Raw genomic sequence first — 13,791 nt, 5'->3', positions numbered from 1 at the left:
TTTTTTTATTTATTTTATTAGATTGTGTCTTTCAAATTTGAACTGCAATAAAACAATCACACTTTTTAAACCAAAGTGAAAGGCAATTAATGCCATTAATTATACTTAGGTTGTACTGAGGGTATGATAGCTATTTCTAAATCGACTCACAGTCAGGGTTTGTGTTGGGACTGCACCGGTTCTGTAGACGCTGTCTCTGAGGGTGGTTGCATCCTGCCACCTGGTGGATAAATGGGGAATCACCTCAATTCAATTGGACTTGTTATAATCGAGACATCATGGAGGTTCAGGGCCGATCAAGTTGTTTTTTTTAGGGAGGGCATCATGGAGGGCATAACGTTAGGGTAGTTAGAGTATAATGAGTTATGTCTTGTAACTTGTTAGGAGAGGTTTCTTACCGTCTCTAACCGGGTTTAAAACGCTTCTCTACGTTGGTGTTGGTCGGTTTCTCCGGGGGCTGGTCTTAAAGCGTCTACCACGCGGCAGGATGTGACTGTTTTTTGTTTTGTTTTGTTTTTTGTGTGACCGTTTTAAAATGTGGTAAGTACGAAAGAAAACGTCATTTCGTTAGCAAAACGATTGTGTGTATTTAGAGACACGGGCACGTCTTATTGCGCATCCATGGCTCCATAGCTCAGGGGTTAGAGCACTGGTCTTGTAAACCAGGGGTCGCGAGTTCAAATCTCGCTGGGGCCTGCACATCTTTTTCTTTTTGTGTAATCGTTCACATGTGAATCTACAATTTATCAGCCATATTTTGATACAAGTAATTTAAATCCTGTTTCGATTTAATGATATGTTGTTAACTTCACTAACCGCAGCCCTCCAATGAAATTAAACGTATACGAATAGGATATATAGGACAAGTTATAGTGTGGTGGTGCAACTCACTCCAGTGGCAATTGTATCTTGCCCAAGTACATGGACACATTGACGTGTAAACTGGAGAGCCAGGGATCGAACCACTGATCACCCGCGAGCCACAGCTTACGTCTCTGCACTGAATTTATTCAGGGGATGCTGGGATGCTGGTGGGAAGCCACATGGTGGCGCTGCAGGACTGCATATAAATTCCCCTCTGTGTCAAGGTGACGCTCCAGAAAAAGTGATTTTTAGGTGCGAACAGGGTTAGTTGCCAAATGATTATTTTCCAGTCGCTCAAGAGAGATGTCTTCAAGTGTCAAAATATGAATACTGAGTCGCTCCTGCCCTTAAAGCTCCTTTGATTTGATTATTATCTACACATAAACATACATTTGTCACACAAGCCATCATTCCCATGTAGAGGATATAATATGTCATTTTTAAACAAAGTGTTATTATTCATTTTAACAATATACCACACACCCTCAAAACTCAGCACTCTCTATGTATATTGCAAACCCATTCTGATCTGTTAATGTAAATGTCTGGCCCAACAAGTAGAGCATGGGAAGCCAGGCTGCTGTAGCCATCATTTAAAAATAAAAACAAAACAAAACAACAACAAAAACACTGACTAGAAACTAGGTAGAACCCCCTTAGGTAGACCAATGTCACATCTCAGAGGAGCCAGGTCTAGCTTTCCGTACTAGACTCTATGCACTATTGCACACAGCTCTTCAGTCGTCAACTCCAAACACAACAAGTGCACATAGGCCACATGAACAGTCTGCTTCTAAACACCTCCAAGGCCAAGGAGCTTAGCACTTACTTTTGGAGGTCTATGCCCACCCCTCAGTCATTCAACACAGCTACAAGGGAAGTATAGTCTACTGAGGCAGTACAAAATTAAAAATACTATGAAGGTGCACCTGGAAAGTAAATTGGATTGGTTCCTAAACATGATTGCCATCTACCAGAAGGGGCAGAATGACGTTAACAGTGAACTGCTGACCATCAGTCACTTGTTAGCAGTGTATGTTTTATGCTGCAGTCTGCTGGACCGGCCGCACGATCTAAACACAAGGACACTGCACAAACTGGTTAAAAAGCTTGGATGGTTGTTGAGAGACACATTCAATTTAACATTCAGGGCATCTTAGACAACACTAACCTACCTCTCCACAACACTCTGACTGGTTGGGGAAGCAGTTACAGCAGCAGACAGTGTCCCTGGCAGGTTTGAAGTCCGGGGACGGGAAACATCCCATTGCCCCATAAAACGCAGATTTGGGGTCACAGGGTCAAGATCTGCTGTGTCTGGTGACACATATCTAAAGTTTGTGTTTGAATTGAGCATTGCCTCTGTGCTCCCAGTGTCACTGTTTTAATTGATCTCCTCTCCATTTCCAACATTCCTGCAAAATATAGGGAGCATTAAATTTTAACTAGATCTTCCTTCTTCCACATTGATTTTCTAGCGCTGGATTCAAAACAGTCAAGGCTTCACACTCCTTCAAAGTTTGTCCCACTACGGTCTGTTAGGAGTTCAAAGGACTGACCTGGCATGCTGTGAAATGTTGCAGGGCCATTAGCAAGCTGTCAGTGCCCCTGCTTGTTCACTACAGTGAGTTGTGGAGGTCTTTGCCCTGTAATGGACACAGAAGGAAACGGTGTGACATCTTTACTGTGTTGTCAAAAACGTACTTACTGTAGTACTCATCTATATTTTCTCCTTCTCCATGCCACAGAAATCTTTACTCTGTGTATTCTGGTAGAGGTCTTATTTGATAGATCGCTGATTTATTTCTCTAATTGTTATTACTTTGTGTTGTAGGAAACTGGGTTGCAGGGTGAATGGACTATTCAAGACTCAGCAACGTTGTGCTGATGTGCTGGTGATGGGGAATGCAGCAGAAGTCATTCTCAGCTGAGGTGACGAGAACTTGAGTAGCGTCTTTAATGTTCCTGGAGAAAGGTTGGTCCTTGAGGGAAGATCTTTTAAGTGGCAGAAGAGCTTTTGGAGCTTATCTACTGAATCATTTTGGAAATTATCTACCAAATAACTCTTCAAGTGATAGCTCATTTTGCATGAAAAATGTTTTCTGTGGGTTTGGCGGCAGATTGTGGTTTGCTGAGAGCCATCATCTAAAATGACATAGCTTGACCTTTGAGCATATCTCTTTTCTAATTCAGGCCGTTACATCCTCTGTGGTCAGATTCTTTTATCTCTTAGCATTTGATGACTGAATGACCACATGAACTCTAATATTGGTAAGCTCTGGGCCTGATCCCTATAGTTTTCCAAAATGGGGGAGCTGGCTGGGAGTCGGCGCTACTTCCATGTAGCATGGTGGCTTTCGAGGGGCCGACCTTGTCACTGGTCTTCAGGTTTGTCTGGAGTTGGGGGTGGGGTCAGGTGTCGGACTTGTCCCTGGAGCCATGTGGCAAAATCCATCAGGGAGGTGGTGAGGTCCTGGTTGGGTTGAACAGATGTAATGTATGAAGTTGTATGAAGCTACTGAATCAGCCTGTGAGAGCAAGCAACAGGCCAGCTCAGTCGCTCGGGCCCCACATCCTTCAGCATCTCTATAGGGATAGGTAGATTTATTAGTGGGTTATTTCTTTTAAGGCTGAATAGTGCAGTTGCCCATATTTCTAGCCTAGAGCAGCTATAATTTTTATATGAGACTATCTAACAGGATATGTTGCTCAAAGATTTCCTTATCTGCCTTTCCTTCATTGCTTCCCTTCTTTATCCTCTTATTCCATTTACTTGGAATTCAACCTCTAATACTAATGCTTATCAACAGTAATAATGATACTACTACTACTAGGCTACAACTAATAATATTAATTTAAAAAAAAGATAAGTCTTTACAACTGCAGAAATTAGTCAAACCCATGCCTTTTATGTATTGATGTATTGATGTTTATCACTTTCCTATATTTATTTTCTTTTTCTTTGTACTTTCATTCCCCTTCCTTGATTTATTATTTTCCTACCTTCTTTTACTTGTCACTTGAAATGATTGTGTACTTCCTTCCTTTGCCTACTTCTTTTGATCTGTTATTTTTCCTGGTTATTTGAATTCTTTCATTTCCTTTCTTTTCCTCTGCCCTACTTTTACTGCCCTCACTACCTACTTTTTCCTTTCTCTTTTTTTCTTGCTCATTCCCTATTTCAATCTTTTCATCTTCAGAGACACTGCTTTTTGCTCTAATTGCGCTAGTCCAGATATAGCTAAGCCACATGAATGACATTTTCAGTAGCAGCTTGAACACAAAAATCTCAACACTGGCTCGCATCCTGTACCAAGTGAACTCTAATTAGCCTGGGATGTGTTTCGGGTGTCCCCCATGTTAATCCCCATCCACACACTCACTCTCCCACTGTGTGTGCCTCTATCAGTCAGCCCATTAGTTCTCATCATGTCACACACAGCCTTAATGGTGTTGGACACACACACATGCACACATACAAATGCACTCACAGCCAGACATAAAACCCAGGGCTACATTATTGTCCATGTGTGTGCCTGTGTGTAGCTGCGTGTGACAGTGTTATGACCATGCATGTGTATGTGTATGTGTGTGTGCGTGTGTGTGTGTGAGTTCACCTTTTACCAGGTTTTTATGCCTGTTCCCAGACCTGGTGATCAAAAACATGCAGCAGTAGACTGGTTGGCCTGGTGGTCTGCTCAGACCCGGGTGGTCTCAGGATTTACAGCAAGCTTGGAGTGAGTGTGTGTGTGTGTGTGTGTGTGTGTGTGTGTGTGTGTGTGTGTGTGTGTTCTGGAGGATGTTAGTTATTGCTGTTGCTGGATAATTTGTATCTCTTTACAACAATCTCATTTCCAGGTAAACTGTGTTAAATGGGTGTCACAGACCTGACAGTGTTATAAGAAGAAGCAGGACAATAAGTGAATCAACAGGATGGGTGTTCAGTGACACAAAGTTCAGCATCATTTGCTTGTGGCATGTTGATTGCTGCTATATAGAGTAATATTCATTTAACTTTACATAATCTGTACCAACAGCAACTAGACAGAAACCCGCTGTTCTCAAATCCAGGATTAATGCTTCGGGTGGCTGAAGTTTGTGCTGTTTTGCCACCATCAGGCTCTGGAAAAAAGTCCTTGTGTTTTTATTCTCTCAATTTGTGCATTAAAATTAGTTATAGACCATTACAAAGTTAAAAAATAATTTTCTGAGTTAATAGCCTGAAACCCAAGAGTCTCATTGTGCTATGAGTAGAACTTTCCATGGGTAAAACTACTGTTTGTAATGTCAATTCTAATTTTAATTTTGTTTGACTTTTATGCAATTAAGATGGTTTCATAAGATTAAAAAGAGAGAGAGAAAAAACATCAAACTAAAGGAAGTGAAAGGCATTTTCCATTGCGCTTAGGAACTTGATTTAGTCCTTAAATTGAGGGAGGACACATTGCAATTTAATGTACAGAAACAGATTATGGCAGCTGCTGCGCATTCTACGCACACAAGTGGGGTTACAATTGTATTACTGTAATTTGAAGACGTCCGTTATTTATAGTGTGGGAAAAAATAATGCTTTCTTTATTTAGGAAAAATATTGTAAATGAACACAGCACTAAAAACAGCTATTTTTGTCTGCACACTAAGAACAGAGATTAAAAGTTTTTTTCTTTCTAAAAAACAAGTTTGATACGGTTGAACTAGAACAGTTAAGATGTGTTTTCTGCTCGGTCAAACTCCTGGGTTTGATTTTGATTGGGGCTAAGGTAAGGAGAAGGCCACCCAGGATTAAGAGGTGTGAGACCTGCCAACATTGCAACTAATGACCAATAAAATGGCTGTGTGACTGACCCGCTCGCACCGCAATAAATCAGAGAATAAACAAGAGACGCAGAGGAGAGAAAGAGAAGTAGATAGGATTCATGGTATTATTTTCAAAAGATTAGATTATTTTGATGCTTCTTCTTTATTCTTAGATTAAAACTTGGTTACTCTTTTTTTTTGGCATTACATTGTATTTTTTCTTCAGTTATCTATTCTTTATGTTAAAAAAAAATGTGTCTTTGCATTTGTGTGCCAGTGTTCCTCAGGCTGTGGGGTCTTATTAAATCTGTCCACGTAGTCACAGTGTGCTTTAAGGTTGAGTTGAAGTTGGGTTTAGCAAAGGTTAGGGTCAGGCACGTCGTAGTTATAGGTCGAGTAAAACTCCAGGAAATTAACATAAGTCATTGTATTTATATAAAGTCAAAGAGTCGAAACCTAAGCGTCTAATATTAGTGCTAAGATATCAAGATGGTGACTGAGAAAACTCCCAGACAAACATCAAATTTAATGACGATAACTTAAAATAGTGCATGTCGCTTCTTTTTAAACATCTTTCACTGGCCATTGTTTTCAGAACAACTGTGCTCTCCCATTAATGCTGTTTTTCACGGGGCCCGAGAAACTTCCACTTTTTGTTGACACTGTCAGAAAGAAGATTATTCAGTTCATCTAGATGTTATTGAGGCCATACAGTTTGATGGTGTTGTACAGGAAAGCATTACATTTGTTGACCTTCACATAAACGTAAGGGTTAGCATCATGTCAATATGATATAATGTACCTGTACAACAACATGTTTGATAGCCAGTATACAAGCTACATTACTACAACCACAAAAAAGGAGGCAAAAGAGCACACATTAAAAAGACAGAGGAATAACATAATATAAACATTGAGTCAAAGCTGGAAAGATCAAAAGAGAAATTAATAATTAGAAGAATGGGGGGAAAAAACAAGGTAAAAGGCAAGGCATTGGTTTTAGTTAAATTTACAGGCACAGTGTAACAGTATTGAGTTACTTGATAAATATCTTAATGTTTAACAGTCCTAGAAATAAAATAAAAAACAAAACAAAAAAAACATATGAGTTACAATGGATTAAATCCTGTCTTTTAATCCTTGTGTGTTGTAAAAAATTGTCACTTGTTAAAAATCCATAATATCAAGTGTCAAATGATATCATACATTCAGGTTGACATGGATACTCCTGCTGCTGTTAACAGCACAAGTGTTATTGTAGGTGTAAATTATGGTTATAATGGTAAAGAAAACAATATTTGAGGTGTTTGCCTCACCAAAGTATCTTCCAAAACTGACATTGAAACTTTCTGAGATTTGAGGCCTGAACAAAAGTTCAGTGCAGAGGATGCTTTTCATCTTTGCTAAATATCTGAGACGAAATAACAATTCAAAATCTAAAATGTGCAACTAGATAATCAGCAGTGCAATTTTGTTTTACCACAGAGCAGAAAACCTAAAGTGTGATTCTGCTTCACATTGATGCTGGGTTTATTTGGATTACCGACAACAGTGACGCATGAATGCAATTTAGTTCACTGACTTGGAAGTCTGGGATATCAGACATTCCTACTAGCACATAAACACACCATCACTTAGTCAACACATCCCAACTGGACCTGATTCAATAACCTAATTTATTTCACACCTTATCAAACAAGGTGGAAAACTGGATTTACAACCAAAACTCAACAAATTAAAATCTGAATTAGACCACAATGAAACAGCAAACAAGAAAACAGCAAAGAGGAAAACCACACGCAAGTAAGGAAAACTTTTGTTAATCAAGAGAGTATAATTAGAAACAAAAGGAGAAATGGAAAAATATGATATTTTCAGCTAAAAGAAAATTAAATTACATTTGAATGAATACATCAGGATGAATGAAACAGTAAAATGACAGAGAATTAGCTGAGACTTGAAACATCCCGTCGTAGAATCAAGACAGTGAAATCTGTCTCGTTTAAAAGTCAGTCCCTGTTCTAGTAAGTAACGTTGGATGCTTTCATGTAAAAGTTTTCAGCTATAACGGCCAAATGTTACAGGGAATGTAGGAGGATTTCCAGATCAAGTTAAAAGTCAGATGGAGCCACTGAAGATGGACGTCAGCACATGAAGAGTCTTTTAGGACTTTTTCCGTGGTTTAATTGTACCTGTGCCCAGTTCAGTTGGACTTGTCCTCCTGTTAAAGAGACTTCTTCCTCTCTGCTGTCTGTCTGTGGGAACCGTCGGGTTTCTCTCTGTAATGAAATAAGGTCTTGACCTCACTCTGTTAAGTGCCCCAAGAACACTCGAGAAGACTCGGCACTACTTGAATAAGATTGAATTTCATTTCATTGAATTTTTATTTCCACTTGATTAGCTTGTGATTTTAGCAATTTACCTGAATTAAACAACACTGTGCTCTTTTCAGATGACCATGAAATGACAGTTAAGAGTCAATATACTTAACTAAGGATTGGAAATCTTTATCAGTGCTTCATTCATTGTACAATCATTGACTGATTGAACATGGTTCAGATTTTATTCAAGTATTTTTTCAAATGTTTTATTTTTCTTCCTTTTTTTTTAACAATATAGAGGCAGAGCCATAATGCATTTTGCTCAAATACTCACAATCATACAAAATGTAAAATTTGTAAAAGGTTTTTCACAGTTAATCACTGTATCTCGGCATCTATGATGTGACTACAAAGCTAATTTACTAATACCTAAATCTGTTAAAGGTTAATCCAAATAAAAATGCATAAAAATGAAAGCATTACAGACACAAGGCTGTTTTATATGATTCAATTTAATATGATTCTGTGGTTCTAAAATATTTGTAATATTCATTACATGTCTTGCCTCTATATCTCTTTCAATTTAGAGATCCACATTAAAAAAATGTCCTGCAGTAAAGTGAGAGCAGTAGCAGGGTTACCTGTTGTGTGTATTGTTTGGAGAGAGACACATCGGCCATCACACAACTATCTGCCCCTGCTGTGCAGCTGATGCAGAGAATAAACATGAGAAAAATGTGTTACGTTGCAAAGATTTCAAACTGGTCTGTTTTAGTTGTTTTAGTTCAATTCCTCTCTGTCGCAGCCGGGTTCATTAACACATAGAAAGTGCTCATGTCACACAAATACAAACTATACTGTATATTGCATGATCAGACAACGGGTCACAATTTAAAGAATGAAAATATGTTGTAAATCTCTGCTTCACTGTTAACTGGAGTTCAATAATGTTAAAAGAGGACACCAGTGACATTAGCAATGCTCATAAATGAAAAAAACAGTCAAAACCGCTGGAGCATATTCAGATATTTGTGCATCACAGTTATAGAATTAGTTACGGAAAAAGGCATGCTGACAAGAAATAATGTTGATGAAAATGTTAAAATACAAAGAAGAACATCCAGGATCCAGGTCTTAATGAAAAAACAGATTTCAGGAAAAGCATTTCAACTCCATCCATTGCCTCTGTGTGAGTGTGTCTGAAGTACGCTCAGCAGCTTCCTTTTGTCTATTCATATATTTGTATATTTTCATTGAGTAAACACTGATGTAACTGAGTTTGGTGAGACCTTTAAGAGAAGATCTGTGGGCTGATGATAACATATAAAAGGGCTCAGTTGTGCCCAGTTGAGATCTGGCAATTTGCTACTTTATGATAAAGAAAACAGTCCCTTATTGACAGTTTTACTGAGAGCGACAAAAACAGATATTAAACACATTCGAGTTGGCTGTTTACATTATTTATAAGTATAATGTCCTTACAGATGATCTTCCTCTCAGTTTTATAACGGAAGATGCGTGTTTGTTTTTTTTACTGGTCTCTTGTTAATTATACCCAGGGCTGAATTAGTTTGATATGATAAAGAGTTAAACCAAAGTAATAATAAGGAAATAAAAATTAAAATAGCCAACAAATGTCAGAATAAGGAAATAAGTCAGACCTCAGACGACTTGTCAGTGTTGTCTTCAGGCCCGACAGAGATTTGTAACTCACAAACTCACAATCAAAGGTCTTTGCCTCAGACTGCAGGCGCACTTTACCGCCACTGAGCTGATTTATATGACAGGTTAGCTTGTATTGTTTGCTCTCTGCTGGTTGTGCACGGACTGATGATACATCGTACTACTGTGGTTTCACATGATCTATACAGAAACTAGACTTTTGAATAGAGACAAACACTATAGATACAGCATTCGTACCTTTGTTGATTAGTTATGAAATAAGGCTGCAAGTTACAAATTGTGATTTTCAATATCTATTGCTCAAATGTTACAAAAAAGTCAAATGGGTTCAAAGTAGGCTACATTTTTTCTACAAGCCAAAGATGGCGTCTTTAAATAACTTGTTTTGTCCAACCAGCCATGTAAAGACATTCGAAGGACCATGACATAAAACCTGTGCAAAGCACTGGATCCTGGAATCAGTGAATGTTTGTTAGTTTTTTCTGAATACATAAATACATGAAACAACTAACAAAGTGGTCCACTGTAAATTGCTGTGGATTAACTTACCCTTCATTTATTCATTAATAGATCCTGGCAATATAAAAAAAAAAAAAAACAAACAAAAAAACAGGCTGTTTGTTTGCATGTGAATGGAACTAACCAAAGAAATGTCAGAGTGGCCTGTGGGAGCTTAGCTCAGTGTTTGAGGTCTCGTCAAGATTTATCCTAAACTTGCAATGAAGAACAGAATTTAGAGCAATAAAGGAAGGAATCACAGAGAAAAAAGAGCAAAGGACTCTATTACTTTGTTTTCATTGTGCGGGCACTGAGCTGGAAAAGCGGCGTGACCTATGTTGTGTCCCAAACCATGGGCTGAAGACATGCTGTGCTGTTGATTGCTCTCCACAGGCTTAATTGAAAGAAGGCTCCATATGGTAAAAAGCCATAAATTCTCCAGATCATTTTTTTTCTCTATTTCCTGCTTCTTTCTTTTTCTCTTTTCTCTTTTTCCCCCCCAACATCTATAAAAAGAGAACAATGGGCTTGCTGTCTTTGGTTTGGCTGATAATGAATCCAATACTTCCCCCTCATGGCAAGGGCTGATTAGAAGAAGAAAAAACATTTTGTCATAGTCTTTTGATGGAAAACCCTATCTCTCCCTCTCTCTCTCTTTGTGTGTGTGTGTGTGTGTGTGTTTAAAGTATTGTGTCATACTGTAGCAGCATAGTGGTTATGGGGTGAATAGAGTGACCTGGTGGGTTGTTTCAAAGGCTGCCAAAGGGTCCACCCTCTTCTCTGCTTTCCTCTTTCCTCCACCTCTCTTTTCTTCTCCCTCTCAACCACTTTTTTTTCCATTCTGCCCCTACATGTAATACTTTTTCAAGTTACTAACCCCATCACACACATTTCTAATTGTTGTATGTGCTCATAATTCACAGCATTCCCCACCGTGTTCACTGCTGCGGCTCGTGATGCACTGCTGTAGCAACCAGAAATCAGTGGCTTCTTCAGGTCCAGAGGAAGTTTCCTCCTCTACACTGACTACACAGTAGTTTATAGTCACTAATGTAGTCAGAAACACATCATCTGTAGGCACAAATACACCCCCTCATGCACTGATGTTAGTGAGTCACAGTTGTTGTCGTCGTTTCAGCATCAGTAGCTGCGAAGCATCATCCTTATCTTTGTTATTTCAAAAGGCAAAGTGGACCCACGAAGAAAAAAAAATGGGGCCCCCTGGTGGAAGGGAAACATTACCGCACATAATGGTCGGGAAGTGGGAAGGGGAAAGAGGAGGAGGAGAAGGAGAAGGAGGAAGGGAGAAAAGGGAGGGGTCTGCATGAAGTAATGGCTGCCAGATGTTTTGGTATTATCGCAGGGAAAAATTGTATTCCAGCCGTAGTCATCTATCATGTTCGCCAGTCGACTGCACTTAGAGGCCTCCAGACAGACAGAAAGGAGACATGAAGGGAGATAAGTGTGTGTGGGGGTGTCTGTGACGTGCACGTGTGTGTGCGTGTAAGTGTGTATGCGTGTGTTGGGAGGGGGTTGGGGGGGGAGGTTGTTATAAACCCAGATACTACTGACTACTTTATATAATGTCTCACTGTGCTATGAAAATGTTGCAGGGATTGGGTTTACACTTCCTACGTGCATAATTAGGTTGTGAGGTTAAATTAGATGTTTGGCACATTGCAAATACATTGATGCTTAAAATGTGCACAATTGGAAAAAGGAAAATATCCTGCAGGAGAACACTTGTAGTGACTAGTGCATCATCAAACTTTTTATGTTTTATTTTTATTATTTTGGCACATACAGCGTGCGGTTAAGTTTAGAAACAGCTGGTCTGATATCAAAATATGAAATACTGAAAGGTTTGGCGGGTTTGGATTATAACTGTGGTTCTCCATTAGAGGCCCAGTGTGCTCTGGTGTCAAGGTCCAAGAGGTCTTTAAAGTGCCCCCCATCCCCCCACCCCCCAACCCATCCAACCAATGACTAGTCATTTAGATTCATTTTAAGTCTCTGCAATTTCTGGAGATTTTGAATAACTTCTTTTTTCAAAAACTCAGACCAGCACCAAGCAGCTATCTACATGGCCCGACCTGTCACTCAATATTTGGCACTATACAATCAGTTATTCAAATCTTATCACTGTCATTGATTGGACCAAACAGGATGTAAGGATTTGCAATGCTGCCTTAAATTGGTGGTCAATTTCACTGTTGAACATTCCTCTGTACGTGTGTGGTATCCTGTCACTATCACGTGTTTCACCAGCAACCTGAGGAGCTTGAACACTGCTGTTGGGTCCCTTCAAAGGTATTTCTGAGCTCAGCCACCACATGAACAAGAAACAAGCCAATGCATGAGGGTACAATGCTGAAATGAAGGTGGTGATCAAGGCAAGAACAGATGAGGAAGGTGAGAGCAGCCATTTTAAAGGAAAGAACGTAGATGAAGCAACAAGGCAAGTGACCATAATGGGTGCAAGACAGCAAACCATACTGCATCATATGTCTGGTGGTGGCAATATTTGATTTCCTCTTCTTTTTTTTCCTTTTGACTGCAAGGCTTGGTGGATAATCCACTGACAGCACTTTGTCAGCAAAGGGTTTAAGATCGCTGTGGAACTAAGGAGCTGCAGGTTGGAGAGCAAAGATCACCAACACCTAGAACAAGTGTCACCCTCATCTCTCTGTCCCATCCCCAAAATATGTCGATTCATTGATTGAGTATTATCACTATAAGAGAAGAGTGCTTACAATTCAGTACTTTCTTATAAGGGATATTTGCCAAGGGTTTGGAAGCCTATCCAGGGCTGTTGCTAGGGATTCTGGGATCTTATTATCAAATGTCATCAAATAGGTTGCCTGGAAGAGTTTGACAACACCCAGGGCCGTTGTTAGGAATTCTGGGCTCCCTGAAAGACTAAAGTGGGCCCCTGACATTTCCACTTTTTTTCTTAGACTACATATTATCATTTTTTATTTAGCCTACTTTGTTTTGATGCTAATGCAGCATTACTATGAGTCATTAGTCAGGGCCTTATGCAGAGTAAATCAGTCATACAAAGATCAGACTACTGGGGTTTTTTTGTGGGCGCTACTGGGCGCTGGGCCCCTAGAATTATCATCACCTTCTCCCCTATACAACGGCCCTGAGCCTATCTACAGTGGGCTCAGCATCTTATTATCAAATGTCATCAACTAGGTTGCCTGGAAGAGTTTGACAACACCCCAACAACTTCAGGTTTCATTATTCATAATTTCCACAGGCAGAATGTCAAAATAGGCTGGCAAAAATGAACAAAACAACAACAACAAAAACAGCATCATAAATGAGGCTTGGTCACATCCTCTTTCAGTTGAAGTTTCATTTTCCTTTTGCGGCTCCACTGAGGCATGTTATCTCCAGTCAGCATCTGTTTGTTTTAACATTCCTTGTGCTTGAGATGTTGAGAGTTGACTCACAATATTTCTCACATTATGTGTACATTTAGTTTGTTTATTTATTTGTTAATTCCTTGTCAGATACAAATCTCAAGATTGATCTTTGCATTTGCACCTTTTCCCAGTCAGCACGCTGTAAACATCAGCGCTAAATGTCACGCATCTGCAGCAGTTACTTCTTGCAAGTG

General features: G+C 39.4%; 1 non-coding gene across 1 annotated transcript; it reads left to right on the top strand.

Annotated features, from left to right (window-relative positions):
• Nucleotides 1-623: 623 nt before the first annotated feature.
• trnat-ugu (transfer RNA threonine (anticodon UGU)) lies at nt 624-696 on the top strand. Its single transcript has one exon. It is a non-coding gene; the product is annotated as a tRNA-Thr (tRNA).
• The last annotated feature ends 13,095 nt before the right edge of the window (nt 697-13,791 follow it).

The sequence above is a fragment of the Trachurus japonicus genome, chromosome 1, assembly GCF_045865225.1.
Source record: "Trachurus japonicus isolate A0001 chromosome 1, Traja_1.0".
Taxonomy (NCBI): Eukaryota; Metazoa; Chordata; class Actinopteri; order Carangiformes; family Carangidae; genus Trachurus; species Trachurus japonicus.
This window is presented reverse-complemented; position numbering and strand designations above follow the sequence as displayed.